This window comes from Podarcis erhardii (assembly GCF_964252035.2).
Source record: "Podarcis erhardii genome assembly, chromosome: 18".
Taxonomy (NCBI): Eukaryota; Metazoa; Chordata; class Lepidosauria; order Squamata; family Lacertidae; genus Podarcis; species Podarcis erhardii.
Genome location: NC_138516.1, coordinates 4,146,556 through 4,162,713, shown reverse-complemented (window position 1 = coordinate 4,162,713; position 16,158 = coordinate 4,146,556). Strand labels below are relative to the sequence as shown.

At 47.4% G+C, this 16,158-nt stretch overlaps 1 protein-coding gene across 12 annotated transcripts in view; it reads left to right on the top strand.

The window, feature by feature from the left end:
- The window catches only part of PTPRS (protein tyrosine phosphatase receptor type S), a 309,039-nt gene that overhangs the window by 48,649 nt on the left and 244,232 nt on the right, over positions 1 to 16,158 (top strand). For 4 of the 12 annotated variants that reach the window (XM_081845991.1, XM_081845989.1, XM_081845990.1 and 1 more), the window contains exon 1: positions 4,712 to 4,911. The exons of 1 other annotated variant lie outside the window; for it this stretch is intronic. The gene's annotated coding sequence lies outside the window, so the exon portion shown is untranslated. Of the gene's footprint in view, positions 1 to 4,710; positions 4,912 to 16,158 lie in introns of those variants that run through there. 7 more of the 12 variants (XM_081845985.1, XM_081845983.1, XM_081845984.1 and 4 more) reach the window with 3 other exon arrangements.

Here is a 16,158-nt window from a genome sequence, read left to right as displayed (position 1 = left end):
GACCCCCCGCTAACCTCCTAGCAGAGAAATAACCAAATTATTGGCAGGGTGTTTTTGTGTTGGGTCTTTTGAGGTCCTCTAGTCTCCTGCTCTGAATTCCTGCAGCCACAGTGTCCACAACAGGAGGGGGATACCAGCTTCTGCTTTGAAGATCTCCGGTGAAGCAGATCACCTCTCAAGGGAGCTTGTTCCAGCGTCAAAGCAGCTCTTTACTGTTAAGACATCACCCCTTGTCTTTAGCAAAAAGCTGCCCCTCTGAACATGGTGGCTCTGTTCAGCTCACCACTGAAGCAGATCCACTCTCCAGGTGTGCCACACTGGGAAGTGTGGCAGGAAGATTCAAGCCCACGCAAATAAACATTTAAATATTTCAGTGTAGTATAGTATAGCATCAAGGTACTGTGGTACCTCTGGTTAGGTACTTTATTCGTTCCGAAGGTCCGTTCTTAACCTGAAACTGTTCTTAACCTGAGGCAACACTTTAGCTAATGGGGCCTCCCTCTGCCGCTGCGCAATTTCTGTTCTCATCCTGAGGTAAAGTTCTTAACCCGAGATACTATTTCTGGGTTAGCGGAGTCCGTAATCTGAAGCGTCTGTAACCTGAAGCGTATGTAACCCGAGGTACACTGTAATATGTTTTATTTGCAGAATACGGATAGATACCCTTTCAAGATGAGAGCAAGGACATTAAGGGAAACGGAGGACAATCCTAGCTGTTGTTTACAATTACATTTAGGGAATTATTCCTCTGCATTGTTTTATACTTTCCGGGTGTCCCACAATCATAAAGCAGTTGTGTTCTACGTTATAAATCAAGCACTGCTAGGAATTGTTTCACTTTGTTTTCTAATGCATTTCTTACCAATAAAGAAATCTGGTGTGGCCCGAGCAAATTTTTTGTTCCAAAAGTGTGACCCAAAGAAAAGAGTTTGAGAACCCAGAGGGGGAGGAGGAATCTGTGGCCTTCCAGACCAGCGCCTGAAATTCCCCAGGCACCAGGTGCGTTTTGAGACTGGTGCAGGTCCAATTGCGACCATGTAGGACGTGGGTTGCGCTTTGAACCTAGGGTTTGCCGATCAGAAGGTTGGCGGTTCGAATCCCTGCGACGGGCTGAGCTCCCGTTGCTCCACCCCAGCTCCTGCCAACCTAGCAGTTGAAAGCACGAAGTGCAAGTAGATAAATAGGTACCACTCTGGCGGGAAGGTAAACAATGTTTCCGTGCGCTGCTCTGGTTCGCCAGAAGCAGCTTAGTCCTGCTGGCCACATGACCCGGAAGCTGTACGCCGGCTCCCTCAGCCAATAAAGCGAGATGAGCGCTGCAACCCCAGAGTCGTAGCCCAGTGAGGTGCAGTGGTTAAGAGACCAGGGTGACACAGGTTTGAAGCATCACTCAGCCTCTGGTAATCTGCAGCCTGGCACACAGTTTGACCTACACTACAGGGGTCTGGTGAGGGTCAAATTATAGGGGCAGGGAGCAGCTATGTACCCCACCCTAAGCCCGGGCGGAGGACGGTGACCAAACGCACACTGAGAAGGTGGCCAAGGCAACCCCTTGGCTTACTAAACGCTGCGGGGTTTGCTTCCGTTATCATAGGGCTTAGAAGTATGAGATGATTCTGCTCCAAAAGGCCGTTTGATCCGTTTTTTGTTTTTTATTTAAAGCAATGGCAACAAACAGCGTATCGAAGGAGCGTGGGATAAATACAAATGCCAGTGTTTTATCTACAGCCCCTGCAGCCTTGGGAAAAAATGCGGCTTGGGGGCGAACTTGGAAATCTTAGCCACTTCAGACAGCTGTGGTGCAGAAAAACTTAGCATTCCTTCTACGCTTCAGAAGATTGCCTTTGAAGCTTTATGTCTCTCTCTCTCTCTCTCTCTCTCTCTCTCTCTCTCTGTATGTGTGTGTGTGTGTGTGTTTCTGGAGGGGACAAACATTTGTGTCCCCCAAACTTTCCCCTCACTTTCCTGGGTTAAAAACTGCAGAGATTCTCTTTTTTATAATTTTTTTTTTTATTAATTTTAACATATAAATTATAAAATGTACCACCAAACTTAACACTTATGCAATCTTTTTAGACTTCCATCAGCACCTCTGATGATCCACCCTTTTAACCACTTCTTATGCATTTCTTAACTTTATATTGCCTTTACATCTCTTAACAAATCTTCCTCCCTCTTGTCCATTTTTACAATACTTCTAATAATACTCCTCACGAAACTTCTTGCAACCCTACAAACGTCGTCTGTTCTTCACAAATACTTTACAAATAGTCTGTAAATTTACTCCAGTCTTCCATGAATTTCTGGGCTCGCCGGTTTCGAATCCTTCCTGTTAGTTTATCTAATTCTGCATAGTCCATTAACTTCATCCTCCATTCTTCAATCGACGGTAACTCTTCTTGCTCTGCAGAGATTCTCAACTCTCTCAAGGCTCGATCCAGGCTTCACCGATCCAGGCAGCGCTTTTAAGCTCTTTTGGGGTGGGGATTTGTAAAAGTCAACAAAACTCTATTTGTATAGTTCCATTGTGATCCACCGCATTGCCCTCTGAGGCAGACTCAGTGGAGAGATGTGGCGTGCAGCTTGCGTTAACCAGCAACTGGATTCGAACTTGGGTCTTGCTCGTTTCAGGTAGACACTATCCTGGGTGGGGGGGTTGCCTTTAGAGGGCGGGGGTCCAGCTTTGTCCCCCACCCCACCCTAAGGCAGTTTGAAAGCTGTACAGGCCTTCTCATTTTGCATGCTGCAACCTGGGGAAACCCAGCCAGATGGGCGGGGTATAAATAATAAATTATTATTATTATTAACCTTAATATACCCATAGTTCTAGCATGAAACTGCAGGCCACCAGAGGGTGGTTCTCCCCAGATGTTGTTGGACCACAGTTCCCATCCCAACATCTGGAGAACATCGCGTTGACCAGATGAGAGATGCACAATTGCATCTAAGGTGCCTGTTGTTGTTGTTGCTGCTGTGATTGTTTTGTTTTTGTTTTTATAAAAAAAATTGGGGTTTCCTGCATCTAATTCTGAAGCCCCAACAAAAATATATTTTAGGCCGTTAGATTTAATGTGCGATTAAATCTAATTTTTTTAGATTTAGATTTTTAGATTTTTATGTCCCATGCTTCTCTGCTCTGGGAGGGAAACAGCTCTGAACTTGGCATCAGAAGTGAGTTTTCCACACCCTCTGGGCATACGAGAGCCAGCGGTTAGTGTGTTGGGCTAGGCCAGGCTTCCTCAACCTCAGCCCTCCAGATGTTTTTGGCCTACAACTCCCATGATCCCTAGCTAGCAGGACCAGTGGCCAGGGATGATGGGAATTGTAGTCCCAAAACATCTGGAGGGCCGAGGTTGAGGAAGCCTGGGCTAGGACCTGGGAGACCAGGGTTCGAATCCCCACTTGGCTGTGAAGCTTGCTGGGTGTGGGGCCCAGCCCCTCTCATCTTAGCCTACCTCACAGGGCTGTTGTTGCGAGGGTAAAATGGGGAGTGGAGGAAAACAACGTAAAAAGCAGGCAATGAAAGAGTCCGATGGCATCTTAAAATAGGAGCAAAATTGTTATAGAGCAAGTTTCGCATCAACAAACCTAGACAGCATCTTAAAAAGTAGAGACATCACCTTGCCAATAAAGGTCCGTATAGTTAAAGCTATGGTTTTCCCAGTAGTGATGTATGGAAGTGAGAGCTGGACCATAAAAAAGGCTGATCGCCAAAGAATGGATGCTTTTGAATTCTGGTGCTGGAGGAGACTCTTGAGAGTCCCATAGACTGCAAGAAGAACAAACCTCTCCATTCTGAAGGAAATCAGCCCTGAGTGCTCACTGGAAGGACAGATCCTGAAGCTGAGGCTCCAAGACTTTGGCCACCTCATGAGAAGAGAAGACTCCCTGGAAAAGACCATGATGTTGGGAAAGATGGAGGGCGCAAGGAGAAGGGGACGACGGAGGACAAGATGTTGGGACAGTGTTCACGAAGCGACCAGCATGAGATTGACCAAACTGCGGGAGGCAGTGGAAGACAGGAGTGCCTGGCGTGCTCTGGTCCAGGGGGTCACGAAGAGGCGGACACGACTAAACGACTAAACAACAAAAAGTTTTGCATGGCACGACTGCATAGGCCACAAAAGCGGGGGCAGGGGGACAGTGAATTTGCTAACTCTTAAGGTGCCCTGACGCTGCTTTGTGTGGTGTTTGGTGGTTTTCACCTCTGCAAAAAGCCCTGCGAGAGTGTGCCTGGGCATGTGCAGAGGGCAACCCTTTCCCCTCTGACCAACTGGGGCTAAGGGTGCCCCTTCTGTGAGTAAGAGCTGTTTGACTGCGGACCTGACTCCCAGGAAACGTGGCGAGACTTCTTCTTCCTTGGAGCTTTATAAGGAGAGGTCTGTCTGCCATGTTGAGATTTCTGCATTGCAGGGGGTTGGACTAGATGACCTAATAGGGTCCCCTTCCGACTCGGCGATTCTGGGAGACCTGCCCGTGTGGGTTTCTTTTGCTTTCGCCCCCCTCCCCGGAAATGCACGTTTGCAAGCAACTTTTTAAAAGTCTCCTATGGAAGAACAGAGTGCTGTGAAAAGGCCTCTCTCTCTCTCTTTCCTCTCGCTGTGCCCCCCCTTTCATTCCTCCTCTCTGGGCTCCTCCCCATTCCCTTCTCTGGTGGGGCCCCCCCTCCAGCCCCTCCCACCGCCCAGAGCCTGGCTGGGGAGCCACTAGTCCCTTCTCCTTCTCTCTCATTCCCTCTCCAGCTCTCAAAACTTTCCAAGTTTGGATTAACTGAAAGGGGGGCTCCTCCAGGACGCTGGACTTCTGAGCCCCCTCTTTTCCTAAACGCGCCCCCACCCCCACCCCGGTTCTTTAAAGGAGGGGACAGACAACACTGCCATGCATTGATGGAGAAAATTGCTTTCTCGCAGGGTGAGTCCTGAATGTTTTTTTATTTACTTAAAACAATGTATCTCTGTATAGTTTGGCTTCTTCGCCTAATCCCAGATGCAAACGGATGCTCAAATTGCCTGTTTTTGCCCTGTTTCTCGCAAATGGCTCTCAGCTTTTACCCTCCCTCCTTCCCCCTCCATTTTTTTTAAAAAAACCCACCTCTTCTCCACCATTTCTACCCTGACGAAGGGGGTCTTTTGTTTTGGAAGTTGAGAAAAGCCATAGGAGGAACAGATCTCTGCCCACCCCCTTACACCCCCATTTTCCAGGTTGGGGGCATTGGAGCCAGTTGGCTTTCTTTATTTTCTTTGCAGACCCGTTTCCCACCCCCCTGCCCACCCAAACCCACACAGCCCTGCTCTCAAAAACAAAACAAAATTAAATTAACGGTGTGCGTTTTTTGAATCCTCTCGCTTCCATTTGCTTTGGAAAGACCACTTGTGCCTTTTGTTCTGGTTCCTGGCATTTGGAGACAGCAGTTTGGATAAACTCCTACGCTTTGAGTGTTTTGAGGGTTTGAAACGCATCGTTTTTTGGGGGGAGAACTGGGCACTTTTCCGCTTCCCTTTAGAAGGCTTCAGCCTGGAAATGTCCTCTCTGTGTGTCTACATGTACACATCAATTCATATCTGTGCGCATATATATATATATAACCTCTGGGTTTTAAGCCAAGTGGAAGAAACCACTGAAACTAACCGTTTCTCCATTCTTGTCAATTTCAGTGGGTTTCTCTCTTCAGCAGGCCAGGCTATAAGGCAGATATATCGCTTCTCCAATTTCTGTTATTTTGGCTTTCGCTTCTTAACTTTCAAGCAAACAACTTGCGCTTTCTGCAAAGTTAACTATGGGGTTTTATTTTGAGGGGGGGTGGACTTTGGTGGGAGGGCAAGAGACTGAAGAAAAAGAGTCGTAGTCCCCCCCTTCTTCATCCTATTGCGTGTAGAATCTGTTGTGTTTTAGGAGCGAGGTCAGGAAAGTTCTGAAAATAAAATAAAAAACTTACTAAAGAGGAATGGTTTTCTGTAGGACTGCGGGTGGGGTGGGTGTTTTATTATGAGTGTGTGTGTTGAGGGGGATGTTTTTGGGTTTGTTTGTTTTTAAAAAAAACTCTGAGCAGCCGCACAATTGCCCTATAGAGGTATTCTGTATATCCTTCCCTCTCTCGGCTCCCAGTCTTTTGTCTGGTGCACAACAAGGAGTGAATTTTAGGAGGCGAAATCCTCTCTAAGTTGTTGTTTTCTGAACCTGTTAAAAGCTGGATTCTGATCTCTCTTCCTCCTTTACCACCCACCCACCCACCCACCCACCCAACACCACTTTAAAAATAAATAACATAATCCAGCCGTTCATTATCTGATGTGTATTGCTTACCAAATGTTCAAGTCCACAGAATAAACTCTTCAGCAGAACTTTGGCAAACGGCGTCCCCCTAATTTAAACGAGGGTTGTCTGGCTTAAAAGGGGGAATTCAGTAGAGTGGGTAGAAATAAATTTCCAAGAATTTGCTAATTTTTTTAAAGGGGGGGAGAGATGTTCGCTTACCATTTTCAGCCTCCCTTCCCCCCACCTTGTCTCAACCCCCTCCTAGATCCTTAATGAACAAAGGATGGCCAATGGAGAGGGGAGAAATTTGGGGGGGGGGGACGCAGAAAGAAAAACCATGTGATAGATTTAAAAACACTATAGAATTTAAACCAGTCTGATTGAAAGCGGGGGAAAGTTGCAAGCGCATTGTGTGTTCGTGTGTGTACATTTTTCCAAGTTTGGGTCTTGATGATTAGGAGCAAACAATTAGGGCTTAATAAAAAGAGATTTCTGCTCCTTTAGTACAGATTTCGGAGCCCCTTCTCCTCTGCAAAAACCCTGCAACAGCAAAAATATTAGCACTGGCAAATGTGGATGGTGTTATTGTTGTACTCTCTCTAACGGCCTTTTGGCCGGGGGGGGGGGGGGAGTTGCTGCTGTCTGTCAGAGCGAGAACATCTGGCCTGCCGAATCAGCTTTAGTGAAATGTGGTGCCAATTAAGAAGCCATCTTTTCTCCCCCCTTCCCTGCAAAAAAACCAAAGCAAAACCCTACCTTTTATTTTATTTTTTTTACACTTTCTCTCCCCCCCCCCAATGTTATGTTTTCCAACTATTCAGCCGCAGGAGAAAACTCAGTTTAAAAACAACAGTGCATTTCATCCAGTGTTACTTAAAAGTAGACCCATTTGGAGCATGTGGGATGAAGTTTGCCTTGCCCCTTGGTCTGCTCTCAGCAGCACCAACATGGGGCGCGATCTGTTGATTTCAATGGGTCTGCTCTGAGTGCTGCTGTTTATTTTTCTTATTTATCTGTTGCATTTACAGGTGAAACTCGAAAAATTAGAACACCATGGAAAAGTTTATTAATTCCAGTAATTCAGCTTAAAAGGTGAACCTAATATATGAGATCGACTCACGACATGCAAAGCAAGATGTGCTTCTACTTCTCAGAGGTCCAGTCTTGCTCGATTTGTAATCCTTGTTTTGCTGATTTCCTTGAATATTCTAATTTTCTGAGATTGTTGGGGTTTTCATCAGCTGTATGCCACGATCATCACAATGATAACAAATCAAGGCTTGACATATCTCGCTTCGCATGTCATGAATCTATCTCAAATATTAGTTTCACCTTTGAAGTTGAATTAGTGAAATTAGTGAAGTTGAATTAGTGACTTTTCCATGATACACTTAATTTTTTGAGTTTCACCTGTAGACCCCACCTCCCCCCCCCCCAAGAAGAGCTCAAAGTGGTTTACATGATTCCCCCTAACCCTAACCTAGTTTTACATACCTTCCCCAGACCCCCTCAGTAATCTCCTCAAGGAGACCTCCATCAGACCTGGTTACCACCTGTGAGGTGTTCATACTTCAGGTTGTTTAAAGTTGGTTTATACCTAGAAATGAGAGAGAGTGTGTGTGTGTGTGAAGCTGTCCTCCAAGCTGGATTGTTCCAATATTGCCAGATATCTGGTTTTGGGGCAGAACGGGTCTTCGGTTGGTGTGAAGCAAAAATCGCACCTTATATACAAGGTCCTTTTGGAGTCTGACTGTAGTAGTTAGAGTGTTGGACCTGGGAGTCAAGGTAAAGGTAAAGGGACCCCTGACCATTAGGTCCAGTCGTGGCCGACTCTGGGGTTGCAGCGCTCATCTCGTTTATTGGACGAGGGAGCCGGCGTACAGCTTTCGGGTCATGTGGCCAGCAGGACTAAGCCACTTCTGGCGAACCAGAGCAGCGCACGGAAACGCCGTTTACCTTCCCGCCGGAGCGGTACCTATTTATCTACTTGCACTTTGAGGTGCTTTCGAACCGCTAGGTTGGCAGGAGCAGGGACCGAGCAACGGGAGCTCACCCTGTCGTGGGGATTCAAACCGCCAACCTTCTGATTCGCAAGTCCTAGGCTCTGTGGTTTAACCCACAGCGCCACCCGCATCCCTTGACCTGGGAGAGCAGGGTTCAAATCGAAACTCAGCCATGAAGCTCAGTGGGTGACTTTGCAGTCAGTCGTCGTAATTCTTGGCCTAACCTGCCTCACAGGGTTGTTTTGAGGAAAGGGAGCTCCTTGGGGAGAGAGACAAATGTGGGATACAAATGCAGTATGAACGAGGCATTGGCAACCCGATTTTGCAGCCTTTGCCAGTGCAGTGCCCTCCAGATGTTTTGGATCACAGCTGGCTCCGGCCCCAGCAAGGCTGTTGGCAGAAATCTGGCAGGTTTCATGGCAAATCAATTTCGAAACTTAAGTGGAGTTTCACAAGCAGCTTAGTGAGCTGGTACAGGAGATTTTGGAAAGGGAAAAAGTTGTGGGTATGTAATTTTGTGTGTGGGTATGTACATGTATGGGCAGTTAACGTTTACCTGATCAGTTTACAAATGGTGCGCCTTATTGATCAGTCTTCCTCTTAAAAATATTTTTAATGCAAGTGTCATTATTATTAATATTATTAAAAATTATATATCGCCATTCACCCAACATCACGGAGCGGTTCACAACGTAATAATACAAAATGAGAACACAAAAATACATCATAAAATGAGAACAAAAACAAACTAATAACAGGGAGCCACTGCAGAAAAAGCCCTGTTCTCATGTTGCCACCCTGCGGACCTCTCGAGGAGGAAACTCATGAAGAAGGCCTCAGAGGATTATCTTGGGGTTCTGGGTAGATTGCTGTGGAAAGAGGCAGTCCTTGAGATATTGCGGACCTGAGCCTTTAAACCCATGATAAGTACTTATGGAAACTGCCAATCACAGCCACCACCTTTTACGAAGAAGGATTCTGGTCTGATGCCTCTTCTAAGACGGGACCTGCCAAGAACATAGAGTTGTAAGGGACTCCATGGGTCTTCTAGTAGTCCAATTCCCTGCAATTCAAGAATTGCATCTAGATCATCCATTACAGATGGCCATCCCCCCTCTGCTTTAAAACCTCCGAGGAAGGGGGAGGGGGTCTGCTACCTCCCCAGGGAGACTGCTCCCACTGTCAAATAGAATCTTACATGTGCGTTGTGTGTGTGTGTGTGTGTGTGTATTATATGCGCACACACAAACATGCATATGTATATGCTCATAATATATGTGTGTGTGTGTGTGTGTGTGTGTGTATAAAATACGCAGTTTGGAATGTTAACGTTAAGTCCTGCATAACCTTATTAAATAAAGAAGTGAAAACTCCACCCAGCCATTTCAGCAGGGTTTCGATGCCATCCCCTTGTTTTGAAAAAAAAATGCCATTTAGCGGCAGTCGGAAAAAGGGAGTTCGGTAAATCTAAACCAGAGACCGAGATGCAATTTGTGCTTTCAAAGAGAGTCTCTCTCTCTCACACACACACAAACACACACCTCTCTCTAAATAATTGTCGACAGCATAAGAACACCAGGAGAGCCTAAGTGGTGCATCAGGCCCAAGGCTCACCTTCTTCAGCATCCTTCTCACCCGACACCTGTGGGAAACAACCACGGATGACGTCAAGAGCATTCTCTCCCTTCTGCAGTTCCCAGCGGCTGGTCTTCAAAAGCATCCCTGGTTAGCCATTGAGGTTAGTCGCCGCTGATCTCTCTAGGAGTCTTAAGAACATAAGAAGACCCTGTACAGTGGTGCCCCGCAAGACGAACGCCTCGCAAGACGGAAAACCCGCTAGACGAAAGGGTTTTCCGTTTTGGAGGTGCTTCGCAAAACGAATTTCCCTATGGGCTTGCTTTGCAAGACGAAATGTCTTGCGAGTTCCTGCGGGTTTCCCCCCTTTCCCCCCCCTTTTCCTAAGCCCTAAGCCGCTTAACAGCTGATCCGCTAAAAGCCGCTAAACCGCTAATAGCGCTAATCCGCTAAACTGTCAATGGGCTTGCTTCACAAGACGAAAAAACCCCTAGACGAAGAGCCTCACGGAACGGATTAATTTCATCTTGCGAGGCACCACTGTATTCTGGGTCAGGCCAGAGGGCGCCCCACTGAGTCCAGCATCCTGTTCTCGCAGCCAGATACCCCAACTAGAAATCCTGCAAGCAGGACCAGGGCGTAATCACGAATCTTAAGATGTGCACCTAAGATTCATCTGAGTACACTATTTTTTCCCCACCCGCAGACATATCATTTGGCGGTCTGCGAAGAGAACGTTCATCAGATGCAGAATTTTTTGTTGTTGTTGCGGTGGCTTGATATTTATAAATCCGGTGCTGTTCAGCGCTTGTGGGGAAACGGTTGCGGGGGGGGGGGAGAGATTGTGGGAGGGTGTGGGCGAGGGAAATGGAATCTTTATATGAGACTTAATTTAGTTTGTTCAAAATGTGTCAGCGTGATCTGAGCGTTTGCCTCTTGCGCTCGTCTTCCTGCAAACCACCTTCAATCTATTCATTTTTTGAAAAACACGTAGACAATCTCTTGCCCGTTTGGAAAGAGAAAAATAAGAAAGATGTGCATCCGTCTCCAGGGAGAAAGCTATATATTTATTTTTCTCTCCCTCTTCTCTTTAAAAAAAACAACCCCGAAACAAAATCGCATGTAAGAGTTCTCAAACGCTGGAGAGCTGAAACACAACTTTCCCCCCGGATTAAAAATCAGAGCGGTGCTTTGCTTTTGAGCCTGGGACATTCTGCATGCAGAACAGCTTCTCCGCTGCTGAGCTAGGACACCTGCCCCCCCTCAGAGCTCCCGCCCACCTGAGGATCGACAGGAGTCACTGTGCCAAACATGGCTCCTTATTGGAAGGAGTTTGGCCCGGAACGCTGACTCACGCAGAGGCGCAACAGGCAATTCTGAGTACAGGAAATTGTGTATTGTCCCCCTCTCTCACATACCCTCTGCACCCCCCTCCACATCGGTAGAGCATGAGGCTCTCCATCTCAGGGTCAAGAATTCTCAAAGAACCAGTCTTGGCATAGAGTTTAAGACTGGTTCTTTGAGAATTCTTGGCCCTAAGATTAAGAGCCGACATGGAGGTGGGTGTCCTGTCCTTCAGCCCTCCCCCTGGAAAATGCGTTGCTTTGGCAAGCAGGCAAGGGTGTGGTTTGCAGGGGAGGGAAACCAGATTTTTTTCCTGGGGGGCGCAGAGATGCACAGAGTGAAAAACAAGGTTCCCATTCATCCTTAAAGTCACAGTTATCCTCGTCCCGTAGCTTATATGTCAGTTTTGCCAGTTCTGCGTAGCCCATCAATTTTTCTTGCCATGATTCTTTAGTTGGGGTTTCTTCAGTCTTCCATCCTTGTGCTACCAGAACTCTCGCAGCCGTCGTCACATACATGAAGATGTTTTTCAACTTTTTTCCCAACCCTTTACAAAGTATCTGAAGGCGCAACAAAGCGAACTGGACTCCTTGGCAGGTTTTGAATAAACATTCACAAGCTTTTTATTGATAATAATCAGCTAAAGAGTTTGAGGATCTATACAACTTTGTAACATGCAGAAAACAGCAGTCTCAGAGAAACCAAAGACTGGAACTGAGGGAAGTCGGGGGGTGGGGTGGGGGTGGGTGGGTTTTGTGTGGGAGGGAGGAAAAATGGGGGGGGGACAAGGATGATAAGTTTTTGGATAATATGTCTTGTTATAATTTTGAATTTAAAAAAAAATAAAGAAAGAAAGAAAGACAGGGTTGTATGGGAGCTTAAGGGTTAAAAGGGGGGGCAAAGGACGTTCCAAGCCAGTTCCTCTCCTCTCTTTTCCTCCCTCCCGTCCACCCTGGATGTAATTAAGGGATGGAGGTTTGCCGCTCGATATTGACAGAGGTCCAAGATCCGCAAGGAGGGATCGCCATATAGCAAGGATCTCTATATTTAGCGTTCCCCATTGATCTGGTCAAGGGCCGGGTCAGGGTGTAACCAAACTGGAGGCTGGATTTAATGCAGAGGGAGTCATGAGGGGAATGGGGGGGGGGCTTGCCCCATGGAGAGGGAGCTCAGTCTGGTATCAGGGCTGGGGCCAGTAACCTTTCCGGGAGCATGTTGGGTCAAATTTGCACGTTGGGAAAGCTGCAGCGGGCATCTGTTCTATTGCTTATTGTGGGGTGTCTCTTTCAAGCCGCCTTTTAGCTGAGGAAGAGACCCCTCTGCACACCAGGGAGGGTCTCCGCAGTGGGAGACCTCCCATTCAGCACATTTGTTGGAGGCAGTAAACTCTTCTGAATTCTGCCTGCTGGAAACCGCAGGAAGGGAGAGTTACCGTATTTTTCGCTCTATAGGACACACTGGACCATAGGACGCACCTTGTTTTAGAGGGGGAGAACAAGAAAATAATTCTCCCCCTCTCTGCTCAGCGCCCCTTCAGCGAAGCGGCAGGAGAAACGGACCCCCTTCCATTTCTCCTCCCGCTTGGCTGAAGGGGCGCTGTGCAGCTCTCCCTCTCTGCCGAAGCCAGGAGAGTCTTGCTCTCCCAGCTTCAGCGAAAGGAACCAGAAGCCTGCGGAGCGTGGTGGGAGTGCTCCTTCTGCGCTTCGGAGGCTTCGCGTTGCTATCGCTGAAGCCAAAGAGCCTGCATTCGCTCCATAGGACACACATACATTTCCCCTTAATTTTTGGAGGGGAAAAAGTGCGTCCTATAGAGCGAAAAATACGGTAATCTTGTGCTCTTCCTTCTTCTTTGGTGATGACTTGTAGCTGAGTAAGATTGTCTTCCATGAACACGGTTTTAACAGTGAATCCGTAAGTGACTGTGGAGGCCAATTCTGGATCCATACGTCCTTCTACAGTGGGGACATTGGCTTCTGGGCAGGAGTTGATCACAGTGAGGGTTTGCCAAGCGTGCCTTCCTCTTAGCATGTTTCTCCCTTTCGTCCTGAGTTCAAGCATCTTCAAAGCCCATGACAACTTTGGTCAAGGCTGTTCTCCATTTGCAGCGCTCGCAGGCCAGTGTTTCCCAGTTGTCGGTGTGTTCACGCTACATTTTTTTAGATTTGCCTTGAGAGAGTCTTTAAACCTCTTTTGTTGACCACCAGCATTATGCTTTCCATTTTTAGGTTCAGAATAGTGGTACCTCGGGTTAAGTACTTAATTCGTCCTGGAGATCCGTTCTTAACCTGAAACTGTTCTTAACCTGAAGCACCACTTTAGCTAATGGGGCCTCCTGCTGCTGCCGTGTCACCGGAGCACGATTTCTGTTCTCATCCTGAAGCAAAGTTCTTAACCTGAAGCACTATTTCTGGGTTAGCGGAGTGTGTAACCTGAAGTGTATGTAACCTGAAGCGTATGTAACCCGAGGTACCACTGTAGTTGCTTTGGAAGACGATAGTCAGGCATCCGAACAACATGGCCAGTCCAACATGACAGCCCTGAAATATTGTGTCTCTCTCTACAAATGGGTGCTAAGATCTTCAGATGAGAAAGCTGGGAAAGACGAGACCTTTTTAGTCCACCTGGTTGGTCTCTCTGAGGATGCTGGACTACGTAGGTGAGCCAACGTTGGCCTGATCCAGGAGGGCTCAGTGGCTTAGCAGGCTCTCTTCTCCCTTGCTACTGGGATCTGTTTTAACTGGAGATTTCAGGTCCTGTACTTAGGCAGGGAGACTAATCCCAGCTCGGCCGTAAAGCTTGAGTCAGTGGTCTCTCAGCCCTGCCTTCCTCAAAGGGTTGTTGTTAGGATTAAGTTGAGGAGAGGAGACCACGTACAGGGCCATGATGGGTGATCATTTCTTCTCCATCAGAGGGGCATCTGCTTCCTGATTTGGTATTGTACTGGTCCCGGGGGGTGGGTGTTACTGTGCGGCGTGGTCTCAGTCTGGTCCTAGGTCGAGGGTATGGAGGCTGTCCGTCAGGGGCGAAGCGAGGTCCAAATCGAGGAGTCAGGTGTGGTCAGGAACTCTGGCAGGAGAGCAGGACAGGGTGCCGGCAGGAACAGGTTACCAACCAGCTCCCGCAACCTGGGACTGGGCTGGCTGGCTTTTATCTCCTTTGAGGCATAGGGCGGCCCCGGTCCACAGGTGACTCGCCTCTCCTGGCCTGGAGGTGAGCACTCCTCCTGCGGGAACTTAGTTCCCTCCGCCTCTCTGCCCTGAGCCTCTGCACCTCAGGAAAGGCTGGAGGGTTTCCGGACCCAGAGGCAACCTCCGCTTCCTCTGACGGGGCTGAGAGTGGAGCACCTGCAGGCAATGGGTCCTCCATCACCTCCGAAGCCAGAGTGGATTCAGCTGCTGTCTGCTCCTGAGGATGCGGCACAAGTGAGGACCCTTCAGATCCAAGCCCCAACCCCGGCTCAGCTGATCCTGGAGGTGGGGACTCCTGTGCAGGCTGGGATTCCTCAGGTTCAGCCTCTGAATCCGATTCCCAGGCCATTACAGTGATACCGAGACCCTCCATCTGCTAAGTAGGAAGGAGCTGGGACAGAGCAACGAGAGTTCACCCCGTTGTGTGGATTCGAACCGCCAACCTTCTGATTGGCACCAGATTTGTGTAGAGTTTACTCCTTTTTTTTAAAAAAAAAAATATTTATTAGCAGTTTAAAGATTACAAAAGAAAAGAAAAAGAATTAAACAATACAATACAATACAAAAACAAAAACAAAAACACCACACAACACGAACCCTAAAACATTAAATCAACCAAACAAAACAAAAACAATTAAAAACACATCCAATAATTACAATATCTTATCTTTCGTTCACTTGTGTCAGCAACCTCCTCACACCTCCCTTTTTGTATTCCACTTCAATTAACTGTTTCAGCAACTTCTTTCCATCTTCCTCTGTTTTCTGTCCTGTAATTTATCTTAACATATTCTAACCTTTTTCCCCCTTTAATACATTAACAATCTGTCTGTACCCAATTCCTTATAACATTTCTGCTAAAGCCATATAACTTCATTCCATCATTTTTCTAACATTCATTTGTGTAGAGTTTACTCCTTAGCCTTTTCTCCCAAAGATACCCACAGACTTCAGCACCAGCATATAGGAGACACTTCTCCAGCAGCTCAGTGGAATAAGGCTGTATTATAAACCCTCCAGCTCCAATCCTGTTGGATTAGACAAAATGTCTACCTGACAACATCAAGTACAGCCTTCCCAAAAAGTAAAGCCATCTAGGTCTATGGTGAAGTAGGAACCCTGTTTAAGAAAAGGAACGGCGTATCTAGCAGGTCCCTCCTCTGCGTGACGATTCTCCTCCGTGCCAGGCTTCCTCTAAGCTCTGTGGTACCCCAATTTCCCCACCCCAGACCACTTGAAGATCTCTGAGGGTCTCAGCGGAGACCTTAATTATGATTTTTTTCCTGCTCGCTTCAGCAATTGCAACATGCTGTGCCAGATTCTGCATGATTTTTAATTGTGTTATTATTGCTTCCTTTAATTCCTTATCGTATTAACGTGCATTCTGTAAAGCTCCAATTGCAATATATGAAGTAAAAGGAGGAGATGAAAAAAAATCGATATGGATGTTTAATGTGGGCATGCCGTGGGATCGTTGAACGAAGCTGGTGGACTACTGTGTTCTCTCTCTGCTCTGAGAATGGCAGGATCGAGCCATACTGACCAGAAGCAAGGCTTTCTTCTGGGGGCGGCCGCCGAGACCACATAACACCGGTCTTGAAAGACCTACATTGGCTCCCAGTACGTTTCCGAGCACAATTCAAAGTGTTGGTGCTGACCTTGAAAGCCCTAAACGGCCTCGGTCCAGTAGACCTGAAGGAGCGTCTCCACCCCCATCGTTCTGCCCGGACGCTGAGGTCCAGCACCGAGGGCCTTCTGGCGGTTCCCTCATTGCGAGAAGCAAAGCTACAGGG